General features: G+C 40.2%; 2 pseudogenes; one reads left to right on the top strand and one right to left on the bottom strand.

Annotated features, from left to right (window-relative positions):
- The first annotated feature begins 620 nt into the window (after positions 1–620).
- On the top strand, positions 621–13,702 carry LOC115067657 (annotated as a pseudogene).
- Positions 13,703–14,365: 663 nt separating this feature from the next.
- Positions 14,366–15,436, bottom strand: LOC115067656 (annotated as a pseudogene).
- Between the last annotated feature and the right edge of the window lie 940 nt (positions 15,437–16,376).

The following is a 16,376-nucleotide window of genomic DNA, read 5'->3' as shown; positions in this document are numbered from 1 at the left end:
AAGAAGATTTTAAAGGACAAATCTCTGTTTTCTTGAATACCTGAACATCACCACCTCCCTGTCCTTGATGGTGGTAGAGGAAGGGGCCAAAAGGGGTGCAGCTGAGTGGCCTCTGTCCCCAGTTTGTGGGCCCCAGCCACAGAATCTACAGGAAGGAGATGTGGATTTTTCAGAGAATGGAATTTCCCTAGTGGTTATGCCACAGACGCCAAGCTGATGCCTTCTCTCTGGCACCGTGCTTCCCTTCTCTGCCTTTAAGTGAGATGGCAGAGAAAATCAGGAATGCAACCTCTCTAAGGCCAAAATGTGGTTAATTCCATTGATGGCTGGAAATCAAGACCAAAATCTTCAATACAGAGTGGTGCCCTTTTTAGACTCCCTTGTTTAGATGAAGAGTGCAAATTGCATTAGAAAAAAAAATGGGGCCTGTGGAGACTGTGTTTGGAAACATATGAGGCACATGGTGGGAAAAAAGTTTTTCCCAAGAGATGCCTTCTCCAGGATTGCATGACTTTGTTTGTTCTTAAAGGAAAAATTGGGAACAAAGAATCTGAATTTTATTTGCTTGTCAACCACCTTCCTTCAAGTACCACTCAATCTCAAGCCTTGGTTCAGTGACAATGGCAAGGGGTGAGATGCGTGAAGGCATAACAGAGGTAAGGTTGAGTGACTTGTGCATAGTGGCGAAGAAATTAGTTTCTTTTGATTGATTGATTCATTCATTCATTCATTCATTCAGTATATCTTTCAAATAGTTCCTAAATATCAACTGTGTGTCAGGTGCTGTGTGGGGTCTGGAAAATCTGAGAACATAAACACAGTCTTTATTTTCTTGTGGCATGGACAAGTTACCAAGGCTCTGAAAGTTTTAGTTTTTACAGCCACAAAACTGCGTTAATGTGAATTGTTTAAAGTGCAGGCATACACAACTGATTGCATATTAAAATAAGACCTCTAACTCACGTGTTTAAATCTTTACAAATATTACAAGCAAAGACAGGAGTGTTGAGAAATGAGGCAGGAGATGTCGGGGGATTGCTACCGTAGCCACGGAATCCATCTGGAGGAACTAACCTCTAAACACCATCCTATGAATTTGGTCAGCCTATGGCCAGGAATTTATTGGCCCAGTTCATTAGTAGTCCTTAGTTTCACAACATCAGATGACTTATGTTCAGATAAGTTGCAGACAAGTTAGTGGCTTATTTCTGATTGGCTTTGGTCCTCAGAGGCATTGTGTCTATTAAAAAATTCACTTCATTCTTATCAGAAGCTGCAATATTAGTAGTATTGTTCTAAACATGAAGGATCCTCTAACCTTAAGGCTGATGGGCCTTCTCTTAGGCACAGTCTGCCCAATGAACCTCGTTCCTTCAGTGACTCTTTTTTCTTAGGCACAAGTTAGGGAACACTCTGAAAGCTATCTTAGGGTAAGCCTATGTATTTGGTCGCTTATTTCTGCCCTATGGAAGGAAAAAATTAGATTCCATGCTGTGCATAGCTCTAAAGTTTACAATAATTCTATAAATATACAAATATTTGGTAAGAAAAAATGAGCTGCAATGAACTACTACTCCTTTGAATGTGTTTGAGTCTTATTCTAAAGATGACTAGAATTGTTATCTTTGTGGAATCTATCCATTAATACATTAAACACTATGGAATTGTACTGAAGGCTTCAGTGGAATCATAGTCTTTGGTAAAATTTCATAGCCTATTTAAAATAGTCACTATGAAAACATTGTAAAAATTAAATAAAAGATTTTTAAAGTCATGAAAGTAGGATGGGGATAAGATGGGGAAGAAGAAAAGAGTTGGATAAGAGTGTGAGGAGGATAGGAACGTTAAAAACTCATCCAATTTTATGTCTTACAAGGCTTATAATGAGTTCAATAATATATAACTGTATTCATTCAACTGTAAACCTAGAAACTTGCACCCACTTCTGAAAGAGATGTACTCTTGCTCTGGACTGTGTTATTGAATATGTTAAAGCTGTACTGAAATGCTTCTTCTAATCATGTAGTTATTAAAAATTTAAAAAAGTAAAACAAAACAAACAAAAAAAGAGTGTGAGGAGGATAAGAACAAATTATAGAATTATAAATTATAGTATCATAAACACACTATATCCTATATATGTATGAAACTGCCAAAAATTTAAAACTGTATTAAGAAGTATCCACTCTGTGGACTAGTACTGAAGAACAATACTGATTAGTTAGGTGGAAAATCTGATGTAAGCAATATAGAAAGGTAAATAAGAGTCCAGGCTCCGGAGTCTGACAGGCTGTGTTTTAAAGCCCAGTTTGTATACTGTTAATTTGTGTTTCTCAGCAGGCCATGAAAGTTCATGGAATCTCCATCTTTTTTGCCTCTACTATAGAGTACTTGTGGTAACTACTCTATCAGGTTGTAATAAAGCATAAATAATGTACGGCAGACTAACGAACTCTTCACTTTCTTCTAGTGCCATGTCCTGTGGAATGAGTATACATCTCTGTCCTTTGGGTGTAAGCGTGGCCCTGAGATAATGTTTGTTCAATGACATAAGAAAAAAAAAAGAGCCATGTATTACTTTCAGATAGACATTTGAAAAGCTAATATAGTGTTTGCCATATTCCCATTTCCTTCTGTTGCATAATGGCAGTATTTTAGGTAGACTTTATTGTCTTATTTCTGGAGTGAAGATCACATGGAATAGAGGCTCAACTAATATATGAAAGACTTGTGAATGAAAAACAATCCTTTGTGGTTCACAACTAAAACTTTATAGTTATTTGTTACTGCTATGTAACCACACATATCCTAATTGCTATAGAAACTGGCAAATAAATGTTTATTATTAGACAGAATATTCCTCTGCTTCAGTGGACAGAAAATTCAAATACACAATGATATTTAACAATGGAGTAAATCAACTGGCTACTTCATCACCACTAATGGAATTCACATATGTCCATTAATGAAGCTGCCTTCTTAAACAAAAATCTATGTAGGACCTCAGTACATAAAACACTGCACCTTATGGCAGTATGTGTTGGACATTACAGTGAGGCCTGAATAAATAAAGCCTGACTTAGCATCCATTTTAGTCAAGAGGGGACCTGAACTACTCTGAGAGTGTGTTCCTTCTGGAGCTGTGCCCTCTAAAATGGGTCTTACTTTCTCTTTATTGAAAATGTATGTCCAGCACCAGAAGTGGAGGTAAAAGCAGACCCTTATCTTATCAGGCAAGGATTTTGCCCTTTCTGACCCCTACTGACCTGGAAAAAGACACTAAGCACAAACATATGTTTTCAGTCTATCCCCATCTATTGTTTGCAGCACAAATGGGATAATTCTAATTGCTTCCAACAAATATGGGCTGCTTGCAGCACCTATGATATTTGTAATATGCACACAGAGATAACATTGTTCTGGGTCAAGGGCAAGGAAGAGTCATGAGGGACTAAAGCTACAGGTTTACATTACAAGAGGATCTCAAGTCCTAGTTAGCTTATTTAAAGTAGTAAAAAATAATGTCCTACAAGTCATTCGTTCCCACATATCTGGATCCAAATTTATTTGAGAATACAAATACATATTCATAGCAAAGGAACAACTAATATGCATGCCCTGATTAATAGAAACATTTGAAATCAGGAGGGATGATGCAGTTGCATCCATTTATTTTTATATTTTTTTTGGTTGCAGGATAGTAAGGTTATTCTGACCCAAACAGACAAATATTGACAATAGTAACTGTTTTTATTTCCTTAACCAACAGCATGGCTTTGGAATAGTTATATATTGTTTTATTTATTTATTGTTTGGAATGGCGAGCAAAGTTAACATTCAGTTCTATACAGAAATGAATCTACTGAGTACCTCAAATTAATGCACTTTTCACCTTCAATGTATTAAAGTGAGGTATCTGTATTATTTTTGAGTGCATGTCTTATTTTTGGTTTTACTTTCTTTAGTTAAAATGGTCATGCTGCTTACAAATATATTTAAATGATATTCAAACTGATTCTAGGATTCCTAGACCATTTCTTCAGAATTCTCCAAAGAAAACATTTACTTATACCAGTGTTTTCCAAGCATTCCTCATTTGCATACCACCCTCACTATTTTTGCTATATACCACCTGTTCTATCATTCACTTAATATTGGTTTATCAGACTGCTTTTTTTAAAATTAGCCCCTCAAGAGATCCATTGTACAATATGGTGACTCTAGTTAATAATAATGACTTGGGTACTGGAAAATTGCTGAGAGTAGATTCTAAGTGTTCTTGCCATAAAAAGGTGTGTGAACATATGTTAGTTTAATTGAGCCAACCATAATGTGTGACTATATGAAAAATGTCATGTTGTAAACCTTAAATTTCCATTATGTTTGTTACTTAAAATATATAACTAGTATTGAACTCATAGAGATCTGCCTGCTTCTGCCTCCCGAGTGCTGGGATTAAAGGCATATGCCACCACGCCTGGCCTAGGGAAAAGCTGATTTTATGTTATTAAGATTTATAAAAGTAGATTAGAGTCCTAGGCTTCAGGATATACTGCTAAAGGGTATTTACTGAAATATTAGGTGGTAGCAGAAAACTACTTATTCTAAAAAAGAAAATTCGAACTATACTGTTTTTAGACCACCCACAATGCAGGGCTACTGTTTGTGGATAACAGAGTTCCTCTGGTTCCCAGGTAATGAACATTGGAGAGACACAAAGGTAGAAAATACTTCTATTGTAACGAATTAAATGTTAATATTCACTGATGCTTCAAAATATGTTACCTGTTTCTAGTAGATCTACAAAATTGATAGGTTTTAAAAATATTGTATTATTTTTATTTTGTGTGTATGAGTGTATTGCTTGCATGTAGATAGGTGCACCCATGTCCTTGGATGCCCGAGGAGGTGAGAAGAGGGTGTGGGATCCCCTGGAATTGGAGTTACAAATATTTGTTAACCTCCATGTGGGTGCTGGGAGTTGATCCCAGGTCTTCTACAAGAGTTGTGAGTGCTCTTATCCTCTGAGTCATCTCTTCAGCCCCAAAACTGATAGTTTTTAGAAGGAGCCCTATAAAGGAGACACATAGAAACAGAGCAAAACCCAAAATCTTTGGGAAAGATTCTAAGCAAAAGAAAATCTACATTAGCATCCAAAATGTCAAGAGTGGCTTATAGCACGAGCTGTTCTTATACCACGAGCTGTTCTTATACCACCCATTCTAAAATGTCGTATGCTCTTTTCTCCAGCTTTACAGCAATCTGATTCTTAGTGACTGCTTAGATATCACTCCATCATCATTGAATGAAGATCCATAAAGCCATACAGGGAGAGTCTACAATTATACAGATTACTTTTCTTTGGTATTTAGGGACTAAGATACTGAACTGAGACTCGAGAAAATGTAAACTCAGGACTGGAGAGATGGATCAGTGGTAAGAGCACTGGCTGCTCCTGCAAAGGACTGAGGTTTGGTTCCTAGTACCCATGTGACAGCTAACAATTGCCAGTAGCTCCAGTTCCAGGGGTTCTGATGCCCTCTTCTGACCTCAAAAGGCATTGTACAACATGGGTGCATTTACATACATGCAGGCAACACACTTATAAAATAAAAATGATAAATAAAATATTTTAATTAAAAAAAGAAATTGTAAACTCGATCTTAACACTCTTGGTTCTCTTGACTTGGTTCTTCTTGTTTTGGTAAAAAAATAAATTGCTTGTCCAACCACAATGAGCTAAGTGAGTTTTGAAGACAACTTAGTATTTTGGGTATGAGGAGTGGACTTTGTCTTACCACCTAAGCCACTCAGGACATCCATGAACCTGACTCAAGGAAATGAGCAAAAGCAGTAACTTTCAGCGTCTCAGCTTTGACACCAGGGTATTCGTTTAAGTGTTTTTAAATGGTGTAAAGTTGGAGTCAGCCTAAGAAATTGTCAATGAGAGAATGAATAAAGAAATGAGGCACCTTATTATATTGGAGGTTAAAACCATTTTGAAAATGAATGGATTTGAAGTACATGTATGGGTCCAACTTAAAACACATTTACCATATTATATTTTTAAAATTATTTGTCTTTATTTTTAAAACTTTATTATTTTTATTTTAGGTGTATGCATGTTATGCCTGCATGTAAGTAAGTGTACCCATGTCATGCAAATGCCAGCGGAGGACAGAAGAGGCTGTCAGATCCCCTGGAACTGGAGTTATGGACAGTTGTTAGCTGCCATGTGGGTGTTGGGATTCAAACCCGGGTCTTCTGCAAGAACAACCAGTATTCTTAACCGCTGAACCATCTCTATTTGTCTTTACTTTATGTGTATGAGTGTTGTGCCTGCACGTTCCAGGTGGCCTGGAACATGATATGTAGACCTGGCTGGGCTCAATCTCACAAAGATCTATCAACCTCTGCTTCCCAAGTGTTAGGATTAAAGACGTATGCCACCATGCCCGGCTCCAATAAGCTTTTAAAAATGAGATCCTCCTACTACCACTGGCTGGTTAGCTCCATTGGTTAGAGCGTGGTGCTAATAATAAAAATGAGATCTTCTTGAAGAAAATAAAATGCTCATTAGATGTCTTTATATTTAATTTTGAAATCTCATTATTGAGTTCTAAACTTGGAATATCCACTTTGTAGAGTAAATCATTATCAATGAAACCATTGGTTCTGTCACTAAAACATTAATATTCAGGTATAGTTGATGGATAGCTACCTGAGGTGCCCTTCCAATATCATCATGATATTAGATTGTGTTTCACAAGATTTAGTTACTATGTGTGTTGTCTAATCCTGGGTGTCAACTTGCCTGGATCTGGGATTAACTGAAATGAGAGAGATCTTCTTGATTGGATCATCTGAAGCTGGGAGACACACCCTAAATGGGTGTTACCTTCTGATGGCAGCCCGTATAAAAGGCCATGGCAGAGGAGAACACCTGGCTTCTTGCTGCTTGCCTTCTCTCTTGCTGGTGAGTTTGTCTTGCTGCTATAGACTGAAGACTAGCTGATCTTTTGGAATTCATCAGACCTTCAGCGCCAGATCAGGACTACTGAGACATCCAGCCTTGTGGACTGAGCGACTACAGATTCTCAGCCTCTCCAGTGTGGTGCAGCCATTGTTGGACTACTCAGACTCTATCCTGTGAGCTAAGCTGATAAATCTCTATACATATGTATTCATTCTAATGATTCTGTTTCTTTGGAAAACCCTGACTAATACACTATGTAAGACTTATGCTTTAGTAGGCAGCATATTATAGTCTTAGAGGAAGTGGTGCCAAACTATGACTCATAGGCGAAGTCAACCTATGATTTGTTTTTGGAAATAATTTTATTGAAACACAACTATCTTCATGTGTTGTCGATGACTGCTTTTGCACTATAGTAGCAGAGTGGAGTAGCTATGCACACAAAATATTTACTAAAATATTTACTCTGTCTCTTTACATAGAGATTATCAGTTTTTGGACTAGAGTATGAGGGAATGACCAGCACAGAAATGTTGTATGGGCATTAGGGAAGTTTCAGGAAGGAAAAGTGAGAAACAGTAGAAAGGAAGCTAGTTGGTTCATTTTTCCTACCTACCTTCAAATTTCTCTATTTACAGTTATTCTGGAGTTGTTACAATTCATATTCTCCACGAACCATCCAACATAGGTGCTGTGTTTAACTGTGGAACCTTGATGCCTTTTCACTCTTCTCAGATCTGTTTCTGTACTTACTATCACCATCTCAGATGCTAGTAGTCCAGTAATTTGATTCTTTCAATTATTGAGGCCAAAATCTTGCAGTCATTTTTAATGTCCAGTTTTCTTTTTATCACTTAAATTTTAGCTTTCATCTGACAATTTCTAGTCATATGTAAATATCAAATTGCATTATTTAGCAACTCAATACTAAGTAAACCTAAGGAATTAAAATACATATAGCCTCAAATACTTATTTTTGTAGTTAGAAACTTTTCACTCTTAGTAATTGTGAAAAGTAGAACATGTTATTTATTCTATTCACCATGCTGTACAATTTCTCAAAGGAAAAAACAATTCTTATTCATCCTGTCTACTTGAGATTTTTTTGCCCTTTGACTGACATCAACTAGCCAAAATATAGAGACAAACTAAACGTTCATCAACAGATAAGGGGATAAAGAAACTATGGTGAATATATGGAATATTCTCTATCCATAAGATAATGATTTTCTGTCATTTGTCACAATATGGATGGAACTGGAGATCATAACTCTAAGCGAAATAAACCATGTACAGAAAGATAAATACTGCATGTTCTTATTTATATGTGCAATCTAATGCAATCTCACAGAAGAACAGAAGCAAGAAGATGTGGGGATAGACAAAGAATGGGGACTGGTAAGAAGACCAAAGGAGCAAGGTTTTAATTAGACTGTAGGAGTATAGCAGGTCTGTAGACTTTGAACTTTCTTTCCATTATGCACATTTTTTTTATTGGCCCATACTCAGCTCTCTAGAATCAACTTACTGGCTCACGACATTATATTCTTTCCCTGGATTGCCATAATTCCCTTCTTAAAAAAGTTTTATTTTATTATTTTTTAATTGTGTGCGTATGATGTGAGTGGGTATGTTAGGTGTCTGCAGAGACAAGAGGTGTTGGATTCTCTGGAATGGGAGTTACAGGTGGTGGTGAGCTGCCCAGTGTGAGTGCTGGGAATTGAACTTGGGTCTTCTGGATGAGTAGTAAGTACATGCTCTTAACCACTGAGGTATCTCTCCAGCCCCATAATCCCTCTTAATCTTCTTCTGTCTTCCTGTAATCTATTCAACCTTCAAGTAGTAGTTAGAACAATCATTTAAAAATGTAAATGTCATTATGTAAATACTCTACAGAAAATTTTCAAATAGTTTCCCATCTCACCAATAATAAATATCGAATCCTTAGTTTTTTAGGTACTACATTTTCTGGTCCTTTTCAATCTCAGCTCCTCCCAACCTCTGCCCCTTATATCATTTACACCATACAAACCTTCTTTTTTAATTTTTTTTGTTTTATTTTCATTTTGTATGTATGACAGAGGAGGGTGTTAGAGCCCCTGGAACTGGAGTTATGGATGGTTGTTAGCCACCATGTGGGTACTGGGATTCGAACCTGGGTCTTCTGTTGGAACAATCAGTGCTTAACCACTGAGTCATCTTTCCAGATTCATACAAGCTTTCTTGATAGCTATCTACCATTCCTCACTTTATCATGTGACCTCCTTTCTGAGCAAAACATTTTTTCCATGACAGATCACATGACAATTTCCTTCAATAGTATCCTATTTCTGCTCAAAATCATCTTTTCCATCATCTCTTTCCTGACCTGTATAAACATGGTGAGACCCTCTACTTAGCTTAGGACTCCCTACCCTACTTAACTCTGTTTTATTTTTCTTCATAGGCTCCGTCATCTTTTGACACTATGTTTATTTATTAAATTACTATTTTTGGTCTGTCACCCTGCTACATAGCTGTTTCCTCCAGGTTGAATATGATTATTTCCATCTTGAATCAGAACTTCTGTTATTATCCACAGGAAGCCCTCTTGTAATTGGACCTATCAAACTTCTTTCACGGAGGAGGATAAGGCTCAGGAGATCTATCCACTTCCAGAGGTTGTAAAAGTTGTTAATAATTACAGGTATAAGGAGACTCTGTTGGTGTTTATGTGATGCCCATGTTCCTTTAAGTTATCCCACTAAACTCATTGGTCCAGTAGGATGGATTTGGATGAAATCATTTAATTAATCTATCTGTTTTTGCTCTCTCTAGCTGGTTATCAATAGAATCGGACTCCCTGAGAGTTTGGGGAGCATCTGCCAATCAAGCACGAAGATCTGAGCTTCCATTAACCCTTGTAAAAGCTAAACACAGTGTGGTGTGCTCATCATCACAGTGCTGGAAGGAGTGGGTGTATACCCCCACATGCATGCACAGGTGCACACAACTACACTTACAAGATCATACACCACATATGCACACACACACACACACACCACATGAGTGCAGAGAGGGGAGAGAGAGAGAGAGAGAGAGAGAGAGAGAGAGAGAGAGAGACTCTTTAAGAAAAGTCATTTGCCACACCCTCAATTAAATTAAAGTTCCATGAGGGTAGACATGTTTGTCTGCTTCGATCATTGAACTGGTCCACTACACATTCTGGTCTACAGCACACATTCAAATACATTTGATGAATGAGTGATTTGGTATCAGTTTCTAGTGAGAAGCCTACTGGCTTTGACATTCTCCAGAGACACTCACTTATATTTAATTACTATGTTTTTTTCACAAGACAGTTTCACGCCTTGAACATGTATCATCTAAGTAGAAAGTCCAGAATTTTAGAATTCTGGGCTTAATTCATGGTAGTCTTCTGTCATTGGACATCTCAGCACAAATTTAATACTTTATTTTGCTTTATTTCTGGAATAACCAGTTATTTTCTGGGGTCGTATCTTCTTCCTCTTTAATCTTTATACTGAAAGCAGGGAGATTAGGTCTCATTTTGTTTACTTCATACATTCTGCCTTATTCAGAGCAGCAAGAAAAGTTGCTTTATTTTTATTTTTTTATTCCATGGAAGCATGCTCCATCTAGTGAGCTGCCTGAGAACATTTGAGCAGCAGTGGTGGCAACTGTAGTGACAGAAGCATGGGCAGCTCATTGGGTGCAGCAAACCCTCTCCACTGCAACCCCATCTTTCAGGCTCAGCTTTGATTCCTCGAAAGGAGAAGGCTCTCCTTTGTTCACCACAAACCAGTTTGTTGGGGTAAAATAATCTGTGTCCGCTTGAAATTGAGGCCAGCTCTGAGGGATGGAACAGGCTTAAAATAGCTCCACAAGGCCATAAAATCTTAATGGTCCACTCTTTCAGCAGCCCAGGGCTGCTGAAGTAAATCCAGCTCAAAGTCCCTTCTCTTTGGTTGCCAACTCCATGGAGACAGTGGTCTCTTTGTTTTTCTTATCAGCCTGAATAATTATGGGGAAGTACGTGAACTTTTTACTAGTTCTTTCCTTTAAAAACCTCCTAGGAGCATGAGTACACTGTTGGGCACAAAGGGTCTGCTTCCACTTTTGTATCTCATAGCTAACATTTTGGGCATGATTGATTTCAAACACAGGCTCTGCTTAGGAGATGCTCTGCAAACACTGAGTTAGTCTCTCTCTCTCTCTCTCTCTCTCTCTCTCTCTCTCTCTCTCTCTCCCTCCCTCTTTCTAAATCTTTCTCTCCCTCTACCTCCCTTCCATTCTCCCTTCCTCTCCCCCATTTCTTGTGTCTGTGATAAAATATTTTGACAAAAGAAACTAATGGGAGAAAGGGTTTATGCTGGCTTTAAGTTCAAGGGTACAGTCCAGTATAGTCAGGAAGCCACAGTGCAGATTGCAGGAGATAGTCACATTGCATCCACAATCAGGAAGTAGAAGTGAATGAATGTATGTTGATGCTTAGTTGCTCTTCCACATTTGTAGGGTTCATGATCCAAGCCAGAGAATGATGTCATCCATAGTCTTCCCACTTCAGTTAATGTAATTAACATAATTGCCCCAGGCATGCCCAGAGGCTCACCTCCCAGGTGATTCTTTATTCCATCAAGATGACAATACAAACCATCCCAGAAGGCTTCTAGTGGTAAACTCATAATCACCACTTGCTCTGGAGATGAGCTAGGGAAACTGATGTTTTAGAACCCTGGGGGCTTGAAAGGACATCAAGATGCCATGCTGGCCCTTCTTCTAATTTCAGATTAGGAAAAGTCAAGATGAGTAACAATTTCCGTTATTACTGTTAAAAATATGATAAATTACATTATATGCATCTATGAAAATGTCATAACAGACCCATTAATTTCTTCAATTAATATATGCAAATAAAAATGGTAACAAAGTCCTCTCATCTTGGTTAGTCCTGGCAAGGGTCCTATGCCCTGAGTTCCACAAAGTTTAAGAAGGGAAGCTACTATGTGCTCTCAACTGAGACCAAAAACCCATTCCTATCCATATATAACTCCCTTCCCTGAAGGACGCCAAGCTCAACTGTATCCAGTGATTCACAGGTTTCTCCATCGGCCTGACTCCCAGAAGGGTCTGAAAGATAGGGTTATCCTATGCACACTCATAGACAAGGTACAGCCAGGCTCTGTTCCCAACATTAACTACTCCATGCAGAATTGGAACCATCTAGAAAACCTCTCCAACTTCATCAAGGCTATGGTCAGCTATAGCATGAATCTCGTGAGTCTTTTTGAGGCCAACAACCTACTCCAGAGCAGGAAAATGACTCAGGCAGAGTGTTTTTTCCTGAATTGGCATGGAAAACCAAGACCAAGTGTTCACACAAAAGTGTGGCCATTGGGGTCAAATACTTGGAAAACAGTGGAGTAACTTTGATGATCACCATGAAGGTGGGTCAGTGCTTCATCAGGCTCCAGAAAAGTACCAGCAAATGTGTCAAGGAGTCTGGCATGACCACCTGAGGTACCAGCTAACATCTTTATGACCCTTTAAACCACATACTACCACCCATGGACAATTTTGCTATCAGCCTCCAAGAAGTATGCCAGCCATGTGGGCATGACTGCTCCAGGGATCCTAAGACATACCTACAACACCAAGCTGGGTACAGAGAAGTGTGACAACTCTTCCACGTCCCTGATGATGGGCTACAGAGCAAGGTGCCGACCAGATCAGCCTTGTCATTGCTCTGGGATGATAGATTGTAGGAAACCAAGATGCGAGGCCCTAGGGTGAGGTAAGGCCTAAAACCTTTAAGTTCAGGCTGCATTCTCTGCTAAAGGGAGGGGCACTGAAAACAGTGGCTCTGATAATCTCTGTCGTGCAGAACACTGCCAGACTGGTCATAAAAGTGCAGGCTCCCTGCTCTGTGAGAAAGCATCTTGGTCAATAACTCTTAGCTCATCTCCTCGTCCTGAACAAATAACTCAGCTATCCCTAGCTAAGAGATTAGGCCGGGTTAAAGGTTTACTCCTGAGCTAAAAGCGAAAAGTTCACCACGCTTTTAGCTCTAAGAAAGAAAACATTGTGGCCAGTAAATTACCAGATGGACATTGATAACCTTGAGTAAAAGTTTAAGAATCCTTCTGGTGCCAACTAACAGACTAAATGTCCTGTTTCTTTGTACCCTAAATCTTTGTGTGACTGCCATATCCCACGTGACTGCTAGTTCCTTGGGATGTATAAAAACCATCTGAATTTTAAAATAAATTGGCTTGTTGGAAAGACATAGGTCCCAGGTTCTAAGAATCTGTCACTGATCAACTCCTCTGCCTGAAGCCAGTAGGTCCCCTGCTAAGCAAAGCAAACCTGAGTCCCAACAGCAGATCTACAAACTCAAGTACTGCCTGCAGGGCCCTGTGGTTGATGGAGCTTCATGGAGGTGAGGGCCCAGGCAAAGCCTCTGAATACCCTGTTTACTCTCAAGAGGATGCCAGTTACTGAGCACCCAAGGGTGCCAGCTCCTCACAGCACCCAGTGTGAGTTTTTGAGTTTTTTTGTGATTCTGTTATTTCTCTTATAAGGTGTACACTTTTGTTATTGTTAAACTGGTCTCAAGTCAGTGTACAGGCAAGGCCTGGCTATCTCACACCTCAACCAACTCCCAGGAAGGCCAAAAGGCTTCATACATCTCAAGTTGGGGGCACAAAAAGGAGGGGACCAAGATAGCTGACCATTCAAAAACAAAAACAAAATAAAATATGAAGGCAGAAGACTGTACATTTTTTTCAATACATGCTTTACACAAAAGCAGTGTTGTCTCCTCCCCTGAATGGACACAGGGTGTGGACTGCATCATCCTTCTTTGGTGGGTGATGAGGGACTTCCTGTAACCTGGGATACTTAAGAGTGACTGTTTGTTTTTTTTTTTTTAAATGAACAAAGTCCTAGTCACATTGTGGAACTTGGGTATGCTTGCTCCAGTCTTAAGCATTCCAGTTTTTACATCCCAAGTCAAAAGCACCAAAACAAAACAAAACAAAAAAACATTTTTTTTAAACTTAAAAAAAAAATGTAGATCCCGGAGAGATGGCTTAGTTGTTAAGAGCACTGACTGTTCTTGCAGAGGACCCAGGTTCGATTCCCAACACCCACATGGATGCTCACAACCATCTGTAACTTCAGTTCCAGGGGAGCCAACACCCTCTTCTGCTCTCCACTGGTACTGCACCTACCCACATGCAAACAATACACTCATACACATTAAATAAAAATAAGTAAAATATTTTAAAAAATGCCAGTGTTGTCTCCTGTTTTGTTTTCTTTTTTCTGCATAAGTTAGGTTTTGTAAAGAAAGAGTGTAACTGCTCACTCAGGTAAGTAACAGTCTGCCTAGAAGTATTTGTGGTGGGCGATGCAGGGGGCAGACTCGTCGTACTCCTGCTTGCTGATCCACATCTGCTGGAAGGTGGACGATGAGGCCAGAATGGAGTCACAGATCCACATGGAGTACTTGCGCACAGGAGGAGCAAAGATCTAGAGCTTCATCTTGGTGGGAGCCCCCTGTCTTCACCTTGTGGGATGCCCCTTTGGCATCCTGTCTTCGATGTCAGAGTACATAGTGGTGCCCCTGGACAGCATTGTGTTGGCATAGAGGTCCTTGCATATGTTGACGTCACACTTTATGATGGAATTGAGAGTAATTTCATGGATGCTGCAGGATTCCATGCCTAGGAAGGAAGGCTGAGAGAGCACCTCTCTTGGAATTGGATGCACCTGTTGCCAATGGTGATGACCTGGCCTTCAGGCAGTTCATAACTCTTCTCCAGGGAGGAGGAAGATGCAGTGGTGGCCAACTCTTACCTGAAGTCCAGGGCGAGGTAGCACAGCTTCTCCTTGACGTCACCCACGATTTCCCACTCAGCTGTGATGGTGAAACTGTAGCCACACTCTGTCAGCATCTTCATGAGATAGTCAAGTTCTGGCCAGCCAGGTCCAAACACAGGATAGCATGGGGGAGAGGTAGTCCTGACAGTGTGGATGTCTCAGTCAATGAAATCCATTAAGATAACAATGGTACAACCAGAGACATACAGGGTCAGCCACGGCCTGGATGACTAAGTACATGGCTGGGGTTTGAAGGTCTTGAACAAGATCTGGGTAGTCTTTTCACAATTAGCCTTGGCGTTCAGAGGTGCCTGGTTGAGCAGCACCAGGTGCTCCTGGAGGGCCATGCTCAGATCGTTGTAGAAGGTGTGGTGCCATATCTTCTCCATGTCATGTCATTTGGTGACAATGCCGTGCTTGATGGGGTATTTCAGGGTCAGGATGTCTCTTGCTCTGGGCCTCATCACCCACATAGGAGTCCTTTTGGCCCACATCCACCATCAAGTGCTGGTCACACAGGTAGTCCACAATGGAAGGGAAGATGGCTCGAGGGCACATAGTCACCTCGAGGCACATTGTGGCCTCTGAAGTCTGGCAGCCAGCACAACACTATTGTCATCCATGGCAAGCTGGGTGGTGGGTGTGGCCCCTGGAGGAGGAGCAGATGCATGGGGATAGTGCCTGCTGGGTCTACGCAGACTAGACATTCTTCTGTTTTTTCAGACTGGGTCTCTGCCGTAGCTGGCCTGCAGTCTTCCTTGCCTCACCTCCTAGATGTCTGGAATTATAAGCGTATATGCTATCCTGGCTTTTTGTCCCCATCATGCCTTGCTTCCTTTGCAGGACTGACCCACAAAGTGAAAGACAAGGTGTGTGTGTGTGTGGGGGGGGGCAGGTGTCCCTAATTCGAGAGACAGGCTGTGGATTTCTCAGCAGGCATGGGGCAAGATTTTTCTGTATGGGGTCTGAGGGTGCTAGCTCCATATGGATTCAGGTTTCCTCATCTCTTTCCCATCACTTTGTAGTTTGTGGACCCATAGAAATTTCAGGTAGTTTCAACGAAGAGAATAATGTCTGTTTTTAACCCCAGGGGTAAGGGTAGGGGTGGGAAGATGAGCAATGAACCCAAGGCATTAAAATACCTCAGGCATTTTGAGAGACTGTGTTTGTTTCCCTAAGACCTCAAAACCTGGCACTTCCCAGTGGGGAAATTGAGGCCCAGGTTGGACAGGTGAACCTGCCCCTCTCTTTGCTCCATCTGGGTTTTGAGCCTCCCAGCTCTTTCTGTTCCAGCCTGATTAACTCTTCTGGGTCTGTCCAGTGTCCACAAGTGCTTCATGTGACCCACATGGTGGCTAACAATTCTGCTAACTCCAGTTCCAGGGGATCCAGTGCCCTCTTCTGAATTACATGGGCATTGTATGACACTGGTGCACTTACATACATGCAAGCAATACACTCATAAAGCATAAAATAAACTAATAAAGAAAATATTTTTGAAAAAAAGGAAAATCTC

The sequence above is a fragment of the Nannospalax galili genome, unplaced genomic scaffold (genome assembly GCF_000622305.1).
Source record: "Nannospalax galili isolate Female #2095 unplaced genomic scaffold, S.galili_v1.0 scaffold25, whole genome shotgun sequence".
NCBI lineage: Eukaryota > Metazoa > Chordata > Mammalia > Rodentia > Spalacidae > Nannospalax > Nannospalax galili.
Note: the sequence above shows the minus strand (reverse complement) of the source record. Positions and strands in the feature narration are given on the sequence as shown.